Here is a 15,148-nt window from a genome sequence, read left to right as displayed (position 1 = left end):
AACGTTGCTTACAATGTATAAATGTAATGCATCCCACTCTCATCGAAATATATTAAAATAAAAGATTAACATGTAGTTAGTTACTAAAGAATACCTTCATAATAAAGGATTATGTTGGAAGAGAAAAAATTCAATAAGTACGATGTAGATAAAAAAATGTTAAATGTGTTATAAATCTCCGCCATCTACATACATTCCACTTTCCTCGTTCTACCTTTCCCTAATAAGCCTCCCCTTAAGATGGTGTATATTTAAATCACTAATTAAGACACAAATATACATTCAAGTAATAAGCATCTATAAGCTCCCATTGGGGTTGAGAAAAAGTCATGATGTGAGGCTCAGGGAGGTTCATGCCACCCATTCCACCTTAACTATAATTAAGGTTGTGTGGCATGATACCCCCCAACAATGCAAGCACATGCGAATTTATGCTAATTAGTGAGATGATTTCATATTACTTGCAACATGATGATGGGGGCGGTAGTAGCGACGTTCGGTCAAACATAGCACTTGTGGCTTTATGTGCTTGAACTAGCTAACAACTAAGTAATAATATGGGAAATATTACATACTGTAACAAATTCAAGGAGGTTTTATGATGGCTAAGTTTCCCTAGTACACGGTAGGTCTAGAATGATTCCAAGTTTGTCCAATAAAGGAACACCTTTAACACTTCTACAAGAACTTTCCTTGTGGATTTACAACACCAGGTGGTAGAAAAAATAGTGCTCTTGGTCACTTGCAACACAATAGACAAACAATGAGATGTGCTAGGCTGACTTCTGTATAGAGGGGTATGTCAATTATTTATACATCACTAATCCAAGTTCAATATTTACGTATTGTTGTCATCAACTATGTGTTATTCTTTATGGGGACTAGGAACTACAATATTTCGCCATCCTTTGACTTATTCTTGATTAACCATAGACATTGGCTCTTTCATTTTCTTGATCAACATTCCGGTTTTTTACAAAGTTTTGGTTTAGTCCTTAATATATTTTATGGTGATGGGGCCAATTTTGTTAGATGGTGGACTAGAATTCATAGGTTGGTCTAGCAACATTGGGTTCTCCTTGTCTTGGAAGCACCTCAAATTTTTGGTGGCTTGATGGAGGGTTGGGTTTGCCTATGCAGAGAGAGAGGGAATGATTAACCTCTTAGCTTGTGAATGTTAGCCCTCATCCCATGTATAGGTATAGAAGGTACATATTTGGGTTATGGAGGTTTTCTATCTGGGTATATTGGTTCTTATTGTTATTGAAATAGTTTTTTGGTTTGTAGGAAATATTGTCATATAGCTTGGAGTGAAATGCCTCATCAACGAGGTAGAGCTAGAAGTGGAATTCTAGGGAGGGGTCTACAGGAAAGGCACCTTGTGGGAGATTCTGGCCATGGCAAGGCCCTAGATGCCAATCTAGCCCACACACTTGGAATCAAGGAATTAGTTCCTCTCCAGGAATATTAGTTCCTCTCAAGGAAATTGCCTATCTTTTTCGGTAATTACCTAGTGGCCAATAAATATGGTATGAGTGAGGATGGTAGGATTTTTGAAAATTATATAAATTGATGTAATCTATGATATAATGGAATTTCTTAGATTCAAAAAAAAGGAAAAAATCATCTATAGCCATGCAAGAGAGATCACTAGTTTATAAATTATGATACATATGGAAAATTTTAATGACTAAACAACTGAATGGAATGACAAAAATAGGGGGCTAAATTTGTTACAAACATTCATCACATTAGAGAATGATAAGAAAATAAATGATGGAAGGTTTTTATCATATTTTACTTGGAATTTGTGTTAGTATAAAGAAAAAATCATAAGTATTTTTTGTTTATATATGTGCGTGTGTGTGTGGATTGATTGATTATATGTAACTGAGACTTAGATTGGTAAAACATATATGAAGAAATATGAATTCTCAATATATAATCTATATTTGCAAAAAAAAAATCATATATATATTTTTATAAAGGTAATGGATACAATTGGATTAAAATTTTTAAATAAATTTTAATAATACATGATAATTTAAACACAATTTCTACAATTACATGAAATTTTTGATAAAATTTATAAATTAAATTTAGGTTTTTAAGAAATTTTTATTTAAATAATACTTGCGACTAAACATGTTTTTTGTAAGCTTATAAAAATAATACACTAAAAAAGAAAGAAATTTGCCCTTGCCTTTTGAAGAAACCAAGATATCGACTAGCAAACATCTATCATATATAAGAACTAACCAATTTCTAGTTCCATTTATGAAGTTATTAATCACTAAAGTATGGATAAATGCAACAATAAGAGGAGAGGATATTAACAACCTTTCAATTTTTTTTATGAACACATCCCAAAAGATAATATCAATAAATGAAATTACATATTAAATTGTATTGTTTGAATGATTGGTGCTCTAAATCCCTGTATAAGGGATATCTGTAGGTATTATTACCATTTATGTCTCCGCATGAAACATATTTTGTCTAGTCTTTAGCTACATATGATATGATTTAACTCCATGAATTGTAACACTAATGTGTACAATTTCATATTTATATATCTATGGACAAAAATAAGATATACCATCACTGAAAATGTAGAAGATCCTCGTTGAGATATAGAGAAGTTATTAAAATTATTTGGTGATCTAGTAACTTGTTAACTGGTTCTTTCACGTCTACTATTATCCTCCAATTAACAATAATAATGAAAAAGACAATTTTATGAGTGGTGTCGAACTTTTGGGAAATTGTAGATCTTTGAACTCAATGGCCACTAATTATTTATTGTCACAAGATATCCACCAAATAGCAACAAACATTGTAGAGGGAGAGAGTATACCAACCATATATATATATATATATATATATATATATATATATATATATATATATATATGTATGTATGTATGTATGTATGTATGTATGTATGTATGTATGTATGTATGTATGTATGTATGTATGTATGTATGTATGTATGTATGTATGTATGTATGTATGTATATAAAACTATAGAGGATGACGGGAGAGGAAACATGCATCTTGGTCTAGATTGTGCAATATAGGGATTCTTTGAGGTAATAAAATTTAATTCTTACTTTGTTGTTTTAAACTAGCCATAAATCTAGTGTAGTCGAAATATCGACATAAAAATTAAATTGAAACCCTCTTTATAAAGTATGAATTTTATGTTCAAATATATTTATATTAGTACAAAATAATATAATACCAAAAAAAATATTTTATTTTATGCCTCTTCTTTGAAACAATCAACATCTATATTTTCAATGATTTTGATGAATCTCGGGTAAAGAAAATATTTTATTAGTTAATTATGTTGTTATTTGAACTATAATTTTGATCATTTAGTCCAATCCAAAGGTCATGAAAGTTGAAGGAATTATAACTTTAAAATAATAAAATATATATTTTAAAATTTTATTAAGGTTGCTGAAAACTAAACAATATTATCTAAAATTTTGTAATAGTTTTTTCATTTTGATCACCATTTAATGTAGAAAAGAAATATGAGGAACATTACTTTCTATGTATCAAGAGTATTTATATTATTTATATGACTTTGTGTGATTTACAATTATATTCAACACCCTTAACATTATCATTTTATATAAATTAATTTTAAATGTTATAAGACATCAATTCATTCTTCATAAACATCCATACTTTCCTTATAATACATGTGCTATAAAAACTATCATGCATCCCTCTTAAATTCAAACCTATTAAGCGAATAGAGTGATAATATCTTTCAAGTTGCAAACCTTTCTTTAATTTTTGCAACCAAAAAAGAGGTTTTCATCTTGAAACATTTGATCCCTCTTAGTAATCGATAGATCTAGGTTGGTTCACCTCCGCAATGTTATCTATAAAGTTTTGGTGAAAGAAAATACAACAAATTTAATCAAAAAACCAAATTCCAAAACCAATGTTAAATTTCAACAACAAACTCTTCGTGGAAAGGGAATCGATATCACTATCAAATATTTGTGATATATTAATTTAAAATATTTAAATAAACATCACTCAACGTGAAATCTTCAAGGGTTCTTTAGAAACATAGCCTAAATATGTTTCCCAATAACATTAAGGGAAAAATAAATAACTAGAAAATAATTCATTCAAATATTCCTCCACAAACTCACACATGTTCAATGAGATAATTTTACTAAAAATAAACCAAATGAAAAACTCATTTAAAATAAATAATTTTCTACGAAAATAGTCACACAATATTCATTTCATGGTGTATAAGCATATCTACAAAAGCATTAACCAAGTTAGACAATTCCTTTTTCAAAGACTTATACATATTCAACCACATAAATTTACATAAAATAGATCAAATGACAGTGAAACAAAGTAATTTTTTTCAAATTAATATATATATATATATATATATATATATATATATCTGTGTGTGTGTGTCCCAATAGGACCATGTTTCCTACACAAAGTGAAATTAAAAAAACATCATTCATAAACAAAAATTAAATAAAACCGTATTTTTTCCCTTTCTAATTTTAAATTATTAACAATCAATTTAAACAAAGTAAAACGAAACTATAATATGTAGAAAAGATTCCTATCATACTCATACATTCTATGAAAATAAAATCATAGGAGGTAATTCCCAATAAAAATAAATTCCACAAACTCTAGACTTAAAGAAAATGAATCAACTGAAACCCCATATTTTTTTCCTTCTCATTTAAATTTTTCAATAATCGATTGAAACAATGTAGAACCCACGTGTCCTCTTCCTTATTCATAAAACTTATATGTGGAAAAGAAAAAAACATTTAAAGCTTCAAAAAATCCAAACTTTAACCTTACACTAAAATGCTTTGAGGATAAATTCATGGTTCTCTCCATCGGAGTTAGCCATAGACATTCATGAACAAATATGAGATATGCTAGCTCAAAAATCCAATTTACAATAAATGAGAATGAGAATATTACTTAAGATAATAAATAAAAAATGTGTATGAATATATTGTGAAAGAAAGTTGAAGGTCGCAAATAGGCCCTCCCTCATTCCATCTCTCTCTCTCTCTCTCTCTCTCTCTCTCTCTCTCTCTCTCACACACACACACACACACAATGTCTCTCATTCTCTCTCTCTCTCTCTCTCTCTCTCTCTCTCTCTCTCTCTCTCTCTCTCTCTATCTCTCTTACTTGATCTCCCTCCCTATCTCTCTCTCTCTTTCCCACTTTTTATCTCACTTACTCTGCCTCGTACTTGCTATTTCCCTCTCTCACTATCTCCCAATCTTGCTCTTTCTCACACTCAGAATATCTCTCTCACACAATATCTCTAACATTATTTCCTTCTCACTCTCTCTCTATAAAGCTCTTCCCCTCTCTCCCTCCCTCTCCTCTCACTCTCACACTTATTCTCACTACCTCTCTCTTATTTTCACTGTATCTCTCTCTCTCTCTCACCCTTTGCCACTTTCAATCTTTCTTTCCGTCTCTCTCCTAGCCCTCTCTATCTCCCTCCTTCTCGCTCACTCTCGCTCACTCTCCCTATATCTCATGTTATCTCCCTCTGTATCTCACTCATCCTCTCTCTCATTCTCCATTTCCCTCTCTCTCTCTCTCTCTCTCTCTCTCTCTCTCTCTCTCTCTCTCTCTCTCTCTCTCTCTCTCTCTCTTGATATCGCCCCCTTCTATCCCCCTCTCCATCTCCTTGTGTTGCCCTCTCTCTCTCTCCCTCTTTCGCTATGCCTCTTTCACTCCTTCCCTCTCTCTCTTTCTCGATATTTCTCTCTTAATATCTGGACCCCATTGTAGCCCACACCCTTGGAATCGAGGACTTAGTTCTTCCCAATACAACCTTATTAGTCAATTGAGACATATCACCGAACCTATGGAGAAACTCAAAAAAGACCGACATGAAGACAAGAGTAGAACCATTAGTTGCATGAATGATTTGGAAAGAAACCATTCACATATTCTTAATTGTTTGGCTAGCATGCAAAGGGGACAATGACTATTATAACATAAATTAGATCACTTTAAAGGGATACTCCATATATGGAGAAACATGTCCCATATGACATTAGTCCTCCTCCATCACCAGGATCTAGACTAGAGCATCACACCCCAATGAACTCATATGACTTGTAAAGGTAGCTAGTTACAGCTTGATCTTGAAGGTCTTCCAATATAATATGTCATTTTGGTTCTAGTTAAAAATATGTTTGTGGTAATTGCCTATATTTGTTGGTAATTACCTACTCGCCAACAAATATGGTATGGGTGAGGATAGTATGATCTTAGAAAATTGTATAAACCAATGTAATATTTTGATATAATGAAAGTTCTTAAATTAACAAAAAAGGAAAAAAAACATCTATAGCCATGCAAGAGAGATCACTAGTTTATAAAGAATGATACATGTGAAAAATTTTAGTGACCAAACAACTAAATGCAATGACATAAATAGGGGATCTAAATTTTTCACAAACAATCATTGGATTAGAGAATGATAAGAAAATAAATGGTGAAACGTTTTCTATTATATTTTACTTGAAATTTGCAAAGTATTAAAACAAATCATAAGTATTTCAAAAATTAATATACATATATGGATTGACTCATTACAGGCAACTATGAGTTAGATTGGTATAACATAATTAAAGAAGGATGCATTATGAATATATAATTTATATTTTCAAACAATTTTTTGATTCATATATATACTCTTATAATATTAATACATACAATTGGATTCAAAATTTTAAATAAGTTATAATGTAAACAAGATAATTTAAAAACAATTGCTACAATCACATTTACATTCTCATAAAATTTATAATTTAATTTATGTCTTTAAGAATTTTTTATTTAAATAATGTTGTAGACTAAACATGTTTTGTTGGAAGCTTATAAAAATATGGCACAAAAAAATAAAAAATTCCCTTGCACTCTTATGAAACCAAGATATAGACTAACAAGCATCTATCATATATAGGAACTCACAAATTTCTAGTTTCATTTATGTCATTTTTTATAAAAACATCCCAAAAGCTAATATCAATAAATGGAATTAAATACTTAACTCTATTGATTACATGATTGGTGCTCTACATCCATGTACAAAGGAGATGTGTAAGTACTAGATTCTAGATTTAAGTATTCTCTCAAGGGTATTGTTTTTGTCTCTGTCTGAAACATATCTTCTCAAAACTTTAGATACATATGTGATGATTTCAATCCATGAATTGTAACACTAATGTGCATAGTTTCATATTCATAGAGCTATTAATAGAAAGAAGATATACCATCATTGAAAATACAGAAGACCCTTGTTGAGATATAGAGAAGTTCTTAAAAATTGTTTGGCGAGCTAGTACCTTATTAACTAGTGCTTAAATGTATACTAGTATGCTTGATTCCACCGAGACTAACAAAAATCACAAATTTATGAGTGGTGTCAAACTCCTAGGAAACTCTGGACCTTTGAAATCGATCGTTACTAATTATGTGTTGTTAGCAGATATCAGCCTGCTAGCAATAAAAGTTGGAGATGGAGAGAGTGTATCAATCATATATCTATATGTAATGGATAAAAGTGTAGAGGGATGAATACAGAGGTAAACATGCATCTTGGCCTAGATTATGCAATGTAGGGATTGTTTGAGGTAATGAAAGTTAATTGTCGCTCTTATATTAAAGTAGTCATAAATCTAGTTTAGTTGAAATGTTGACATAAAAATTATATTGCTACCCTTTTTTAGTGGATGAATTTTGTTTTGAAATATATTTATATTTGTAAAAAAAATATAATACAAAACAAAACCTTTTATTATATGCCTCTTCTCTAAACAAATTAACATCTACATTTTCAACTTTTTTGATGAAGATTAGGTAAAGAAAATATCTTCTTAGTTATTTATGTTGTTCTTTGAACTATAATTTTGATCATTTACTTCAATCCAAAAGTCATGAGTATTTTAGAAATTATAATTTTAAAATAATAAAATATAAATTTAAACATTTATCAATTTTATTTAAAACTAAACAATATTATCTAAAATTTCGTAATAGTTTTTGCATTTTGGCCACCATTTAATCATGTGGGGAAAACAAATATGAGGAATATTTCTTTCTATGTACTAGTATTCATCATATTATTTATATGATTTTATCTAATAAACACAATCATATTCAAAACCCTTAACATTATCATAGTTATATAAATTAATATTAAATGTTAGGAGAAAATAATTCATTCTTTATAAACATCTATGCATTTCTTATAATACATCTGATATAAAAAAAAAACCCTAGACACATCTTAAATATAAATATATTAAGATAATATATTGATTACATCTTTTGAGTTGCAAAACTTTATTCACATTTTGCATCCACAAAAGAGGCTTGAGCTTTGAAATATTTGATTTGTATTAAAGATAGATCTAGGTTTGTTCACCTACACAATAAATTACCTTGTGTTGCTTATAAAGTTTTGGTCGAAAGGAAAAAAGCAAAGTTGTTAAAAAAAGACAAATTCCAAAACAAATGTAAAATGCCATCAATGAACTCATCATTGAAAGGGAATTGATATCATTACGAAATATTTCTAATATATTCACTTTAAAGTATTTAAATAAATATTACTCAACCTCAAATCTTAGAGTGTTCTTTACAAAAATGCCCTAAATATTTTTACACAAGACAAATATCATTGAGGGTAAAATATATAACCAAAAAAATATTCCTCCATAGAGTCACACATGTTCAATGAGATAAATTTATACAAAATAAACCAAATGAAAACCTGATTTAAAATAAATAAATTTCTAAGAAAATATCCACACAATAGGTATTTCATGGTGTATCATCGTATATATTATCTATAGAATCATCAACCAAGTTAGACAATTTGTTAGTCGCATAAATTTAGGTAAAATAGATGAAATGAAATTGACCCAAAATATATCTATATATATATATATATATATATACCAAAAGGATTATGTTTCCTAGTGTGTGAAATTAAAAACACCATTATTTATAAACTAATAAATTAAATAAAACCCTATTTTTCCCATTTCTAATTTAAAATCATTAACGATCTATTTAAACAATGTAGAACAATAATATAATATATAGAAACATTTACTATCGTACTCATACATGATATGAAAATAAAATCATCGAAAGTAATTCTCAATGGAAATAAAATCTGTAAATACTCGACTTAATATCAAATGAATAAAATGAAACCCCATATTTTCTTTTCTTTACAATGTAAAAGAATAATATAATATATAGAAACACTTCCTATCATACTCATACACGATATGAAAATAAAATCATGGGAAGTAGTTCTCAATGAAATAAAATATGCAAATACTTGACTTAACATCAAATGAATAAGATGAAACCCCATAATTTATTTTCTTTTGGTTTAAAATTTTCAATTATTGACTCAAACAAAGTACAATCCCCTTTTCCTCTTCCTTATTTGTGAAAATTATACGTGGAAAACAACAAAAAGTTTAAAATTCAACACTCAAGGTTTTAGCATAAATTCATGGTTCTCTCCATGGGAGTTAGGCCATAGAGATTCATGAGCAGAGATGAGAGGTGCTAGTTCAAAAAATCCATTTTGCAATAAATGGCAATGAGAATATCACTTTAGATGATAAATAAATGAAGAATGTGTATGAATATATTGTAAAAGAATGCTGAAGGGTCAAAATAGGCCCTCCCTCATTCCAACCCTTTGTCCTTCTCTCCTTATCTCTGTCACTCACTATAACCCTTGCTCTCATCTCTCACTCCTACTATCTCTCTCTTACAATGTTTCTTAGCCATTCTCTCTCACTCTTACTATGTCTCTCTCTGACTCTCTCTCTGACATTATATCCTTCTCTATCTCTCTCTCTATCAGTATATCACCTTCTCATTCTCTCATACTCTCTCTCTCTCCCCCTCTCTCTTTGTCTCCCATCCTGTCTATCTCTCTCTATCTCCTGCTCACTCCCTCTCTACTTCCTCCTCCCTTCCTCCCTATCTCCTATTTCTTTCCATATGTCCTTCCCCCCTCTCTCTTTCTCTCTTTCCCTTACTTTATCTCTCTCGCGTTTTGTATCTGCCTCTCTCATTTTCTCCCAATATTGCTCTTTCTCACTCTCAAAATGTCTCTTTCGCATACTCTCTCTCACATTATATCCTCCTCACTCTCCCCCTTAAAAATCTTCCCCTCTCTCCCCCACTTGAATTTTGCCACTCTCTCTTGCTCACTCCCTCTCTCATTCCCCCTCCCTCTCATCTCTTATTCCCTCTCTCTCCCTCCCTATCTCCTTCTCTCTCTTGCTCTCCCTCTCTCCCTCTATCTCTCTACCTCACTCTCTCTCTCTCATTCTCTCTCCCTTTCTCTCTTTCTCTCTCCTTGTCTCACTCTCACTACCTCTCCTTCCCCCCTCTCCCACTTTCAGTATTTATTTCCCTCTCTTTCCCCCTCCTCCTTGCTAACTCTCCGTCTCTCTCCTACTCTCTCCCTTTGTCTCTCTAAGTCTCTCTCTCTCTCTATCCCCCCCTCAATATCTCTCCATTCTCTCTCTCCTGTTTTACCTATAAATACTCCTTCCCTCTTTCCTTTTATTCCTTTCTCTCTCTCCTTCCCTCTCTCTTTTCATTTCTCATCCTCTTTCTCATTTTCTTTGCCCCTTCACTCTCTCCTTCTCTTAACATCTATCGACCTCTCCCTTTATCTCTGTCTATGTCACCATCACTCCCTCCCTCCTTTCCTCCCTCCATCGCATAATCCTAAGCCTAAAACTTAAATCTTAAATCTAATTTATAAACTTGACTTCACTTAACATTACTTAGCGTTAAGTGAAACTAGTTATTTTAACAAACATATATGGTCATAATATACAATTTTATAGGCATCATAAACTTCAAATCCATTTTACAATATTAATAAAGGAATTACAGGCCATTATGCTATTTAAAGTGCAATTTAAAAAACTAAAACTAAAAATATACAATCTAACAATTTTTATAAATATTATATTGTAACATGAGTATTTTTTGTAAAATAATAACTATGCAATAATTAAATATAGGTGAAATAGATATACATTTCCATACTAAATACAATAATAAATTAATATTACCTTACACCAAAAATATATATTACATCATAAACACAATTGAATGCGACTTGGTGGAGTTTTAAAAGGAAGAAACAAATAGATATATAATTATAACAAATAAAAATTTAATCATAATCACAATTAAATGCATTTTTTATATAAATAAAAGAGTCCACCAGAGGATTTTAGATTTTTTCAATAAAACATTTCGTATTTAAAAAACGAGATGAACAAAACGACCTCATTCTGGGTGACCGAGATTAACAAAACAAAATCCAGAAGAAATTAACATTACTGAACAACATTGTATAAATGAAAGGACTAGGGTTTTGACGGATTGAGAAAGTGGAGGAGAACAATGAATACGAGTGAGTAATAAAAAATGTACCTCGAACTAAATGGTTTTCAAGGCGAACAAGGTGTTGAAATATAGTAACATAGATAAACGCTGAACTGAAATCAATATGAAATATAATCCGCATAAATAAAAACGAATTGAAGTCAAAAAAATGTTTGTAGGCCACCTAAAGTTTCAATATAATAAAATTAGATAGGGTTACAATGAAACTAAAAATGTAAAACTGCATTGAATTTGTAAAAATAATTTACCTCATATTTAACGTGTGTAAGGAATTGAATCACAATTTGAAAATCCATCGAAATCGCTTAGCCGTGTTTTTGAATTCGCTTTAGCCAATTTCCGCTTGAGCAACTATGACTTCGATCCAGAATAGACAAAGACCATCCTTGAGATATGTAATGGCTCTGTGAGCGTTTAAGGTTTTCAACATCGTTTCCCTCTTTGCTTTTTAACGTTATAAGTGCAAGCTCATCTGCTTTTGTGCTCTCTGTTTCTAGAATCCTTTCACGTTTTTCCTGAGTTTTTTTTTTTTAATTATAACGACAAGATTATCAGCTTTTGTGCCAATTTCCGCTTGAGCAACAGCGAATTCGATGCACACACCGCCGCGCAGAATGGCCAAAGACCATCCTCAGAGCGTTTACGGTTCTTTTAACTTCGATGCACATACCGCCGCGCAGAATGGCCAAAGACCATCCTCAGAGCGTTACGGTTCTTTTAACTTCGATGCACACACCGCCGCGCAGAATGGCCAACGACCATCCTGAGAGCGTTTACGGTTTTTTTTAAGGTTATAACGTCAAGCTCATCAGCTTTTTATGCTTTTTTGATTTTGTGCTTACGGTTTCTAGAATCTTCTCACGTTGTGTTTTTTGAGCTTTTGTGCTTTTTTGATTTTCTGGTGTTTCTTTTTATTCTAAAAGCTTTATTACAACGACGCGCTCATCTGCTTTTACGCTTTCTGGATTTTTTTTTATTTCTATTGTTTCTTTGTTGGGTTCGTAGTTTTTTGCTTTCCAGATTTTTTTTCGGGACCATCATCTGCTTTCCTGAATTTTTGGACAGTTGTTAGGTTTGTTATGTTTGTTTCAAGTATTTTTTTTTTCCTTTATATCTTATATATATATATATATATATATATTATATTTAATTAAATATATATTCATTTTAAATATATATAACAGATATAGATTTTATTTATTAATTAGATATTTTATTTATTTTATATATTTTAAAATTAGTTTTAATTTCTATTTATTATTTATTTAGGAAAATAAATAAAATATATGTTTAAAATATTAAGTTTTATGTTTTAGTATTATAATAATTATTATTATTATTTAATTCACGTGATTACTATATTAGTAGTTTTAATCTTTATATTGTAAAATTTTAGTCATAATGAGATTCCCTTTTGGTATAATCGCATCATACCAACTTATTTGGGATCGGGAGTAACATTCATTTTGAATTTACTTGTTAAGTTTCTTTTTTATTTTCTGTGCACTTTCTAAGTTTGAAATTCTGGCTTGTTTTATTTTTTTTGCCAGAATTATTTTTGCTTTTTTAAATTTAATTGTTTTTGTTAAGTAGAATATAATTAGGATTTTGCTTTCTAAATTTAGCTGTTAATTTTTTTGTTTTCTTTTCAAGTTTCAAGAATTTAATTAATATTTTTTTTAATTCAAGAATCCAAATTATATTCTTATTTCTAAATATAGCAGTTATCTTCATGGGTTTAAGAGACAAAGGGATATGGATATGCTTTTTAGTCATACTTCTTATCACATAATATAAGAAAGATATTTTGGTGTAAAACATTTTAATTAGAAAAAGTTTACAAATATGGAAATAAATAAGTATTACTCATAAACTAATTGTAAAATCTTTAATTAAAAAAAAATTGAAAATAAACATTATTACTATTTAATATGTTCTATTTTTAAAACTATAAATATAATTTTTTTTAGTTTTATGATTTAATTATTCTTTACAAATTTTTTAATATGATTCTATCATTAATTTTCTTTTCCATTTCATTATAGTAATTTTGATATTTTTTCTAATCATATTTAAATATAAATATAATATTATAAAAAATATATAATCATATTTAAATATAAATATAATATTATAAAAAATATATAATTAATTTGATTTGTTTTGTTTTATTTTTTTAATTTATTAATTTTAAAAAATAAACATATATAAATAGTTTAATTTTTTAAATCATATATTTCCACTATCATTGACATATATATTATAAAATCTAAAATTTTAATAAAAATTATCCATACTAAATAATATACTTAATAAAAAGTTCTAAAATTTCAATAACAAAAAAAATCTAAAATTTCAATTAAAGTATCGCATCATATCAAATAGTAACCTGAACTTTTTTTTACCATTGAACTTTTTTTTACCATTTTAAACTCATGAATTTAAATGAATTTAAGATTTCAAGATTAAGATTTCAAGATTGACCTGGAAAATAGGAGCGGGAAAGACGGATGCCTCACTCTATATATTATTATGTTCCAATTTCCTTAACCTATATTGCACTTTTCTCCCTTCTGCTCTCTGGCGCTGGTTGTTTGGTGTGCTATGGTCGTCTATGTGGAGCGCTTCCTTTGTTTTTTGTTTCTACTTTCATTCAGTTGTGTGTGGCTTCACCTATGTGCCTGAGTTGTGTATGTCATTTTTGTTTTATTTTCGAACTTAATGCCAGAGCGAGAAAGCGCATAGCAGAGAGGATTCTTCCTGAATTCCACTTAGTTTGATCTTTAAAGCGAACTAGTTAAACAAAACCTCCCTTCCTATTTTAAATCAATAGATTAGGTGAGAGAGATGTGGTCGTTATTTTGATTTGAATTCTTTAATAACCAATTTGTTGTTTTGATTTTAGATTTTGTCAATTAATATTTCTTTCTTTGTTTTCTTTTAGGATCACCTTGATGAGAGAAAGAGTGCAAAGGGCTGAACTAAAGGCCAAGCGAATACCGCTAGGAAGCGAAAGGATTAAGGTACCTTTCAACAAATTAATACTTCTCTATATTTACTTTTTCATGGAGTAATCTCTGGATTAATGGCGTTTAATGTTTGCTTAATTTGATTAAGACCAAAGTAGAGAGGATTACTACGCCTGAGAGCCAGAAAGAACAGAGCAGAGACGATCATTCATGAATTCCAGTCGATCTTTAAAATAACAATATCTAGATTAATGTTGTTTAATGTTTTCTTAATTTGCTTGATATCATAGTAGCGAGAAAGAACAAAGCAGAGAGGACAATTCCTGAATCCAATGTCGTTCGATCTTTAAAGTAATAATCTCTCGATTAATGTTGTTTAATGTTTTCTTAATTTGCTTAATATCCAAGTACAGAGGAGAACAAGAAAGAACAGAGCAGAGAGGATCACTCTTGAATTGCATGTGGTAGGATCTTTAAAGTAATAATCTCTGGATTAATGTTGTTTCCTGTTTGGTTAATTTCCTTAAGATCAGACTAGAGAGGATTACTACGCCTGAGAGTTGAGAAAGAACAGAGCAAAGAGGATCATTCCTGAATCCAATGTCGTTAAATCTTTAAATTAATAATTTCTGGATTAATGTTGTTTAATGTTAGCTTAATTTGCT

Source organism: Pinus tabuliformis, chromosome 5_1 (genome assembly GCF_031772625.1).
Source record: "Pinus tabuliformis cultivar Carrire ecotype Pingquan chromosome 5_1, CPIR1, whole genome shotgun sequence".
Classification (NCBI taxonomy): Eukaryota; Viridiplantae; Streptophyta; class Pinopsida; order Pinales; family Pinaceae; genus Pinus; species Pinus tabuliformis.
This window is presented reverse-complemented; position numbering follows the sequence as displayed.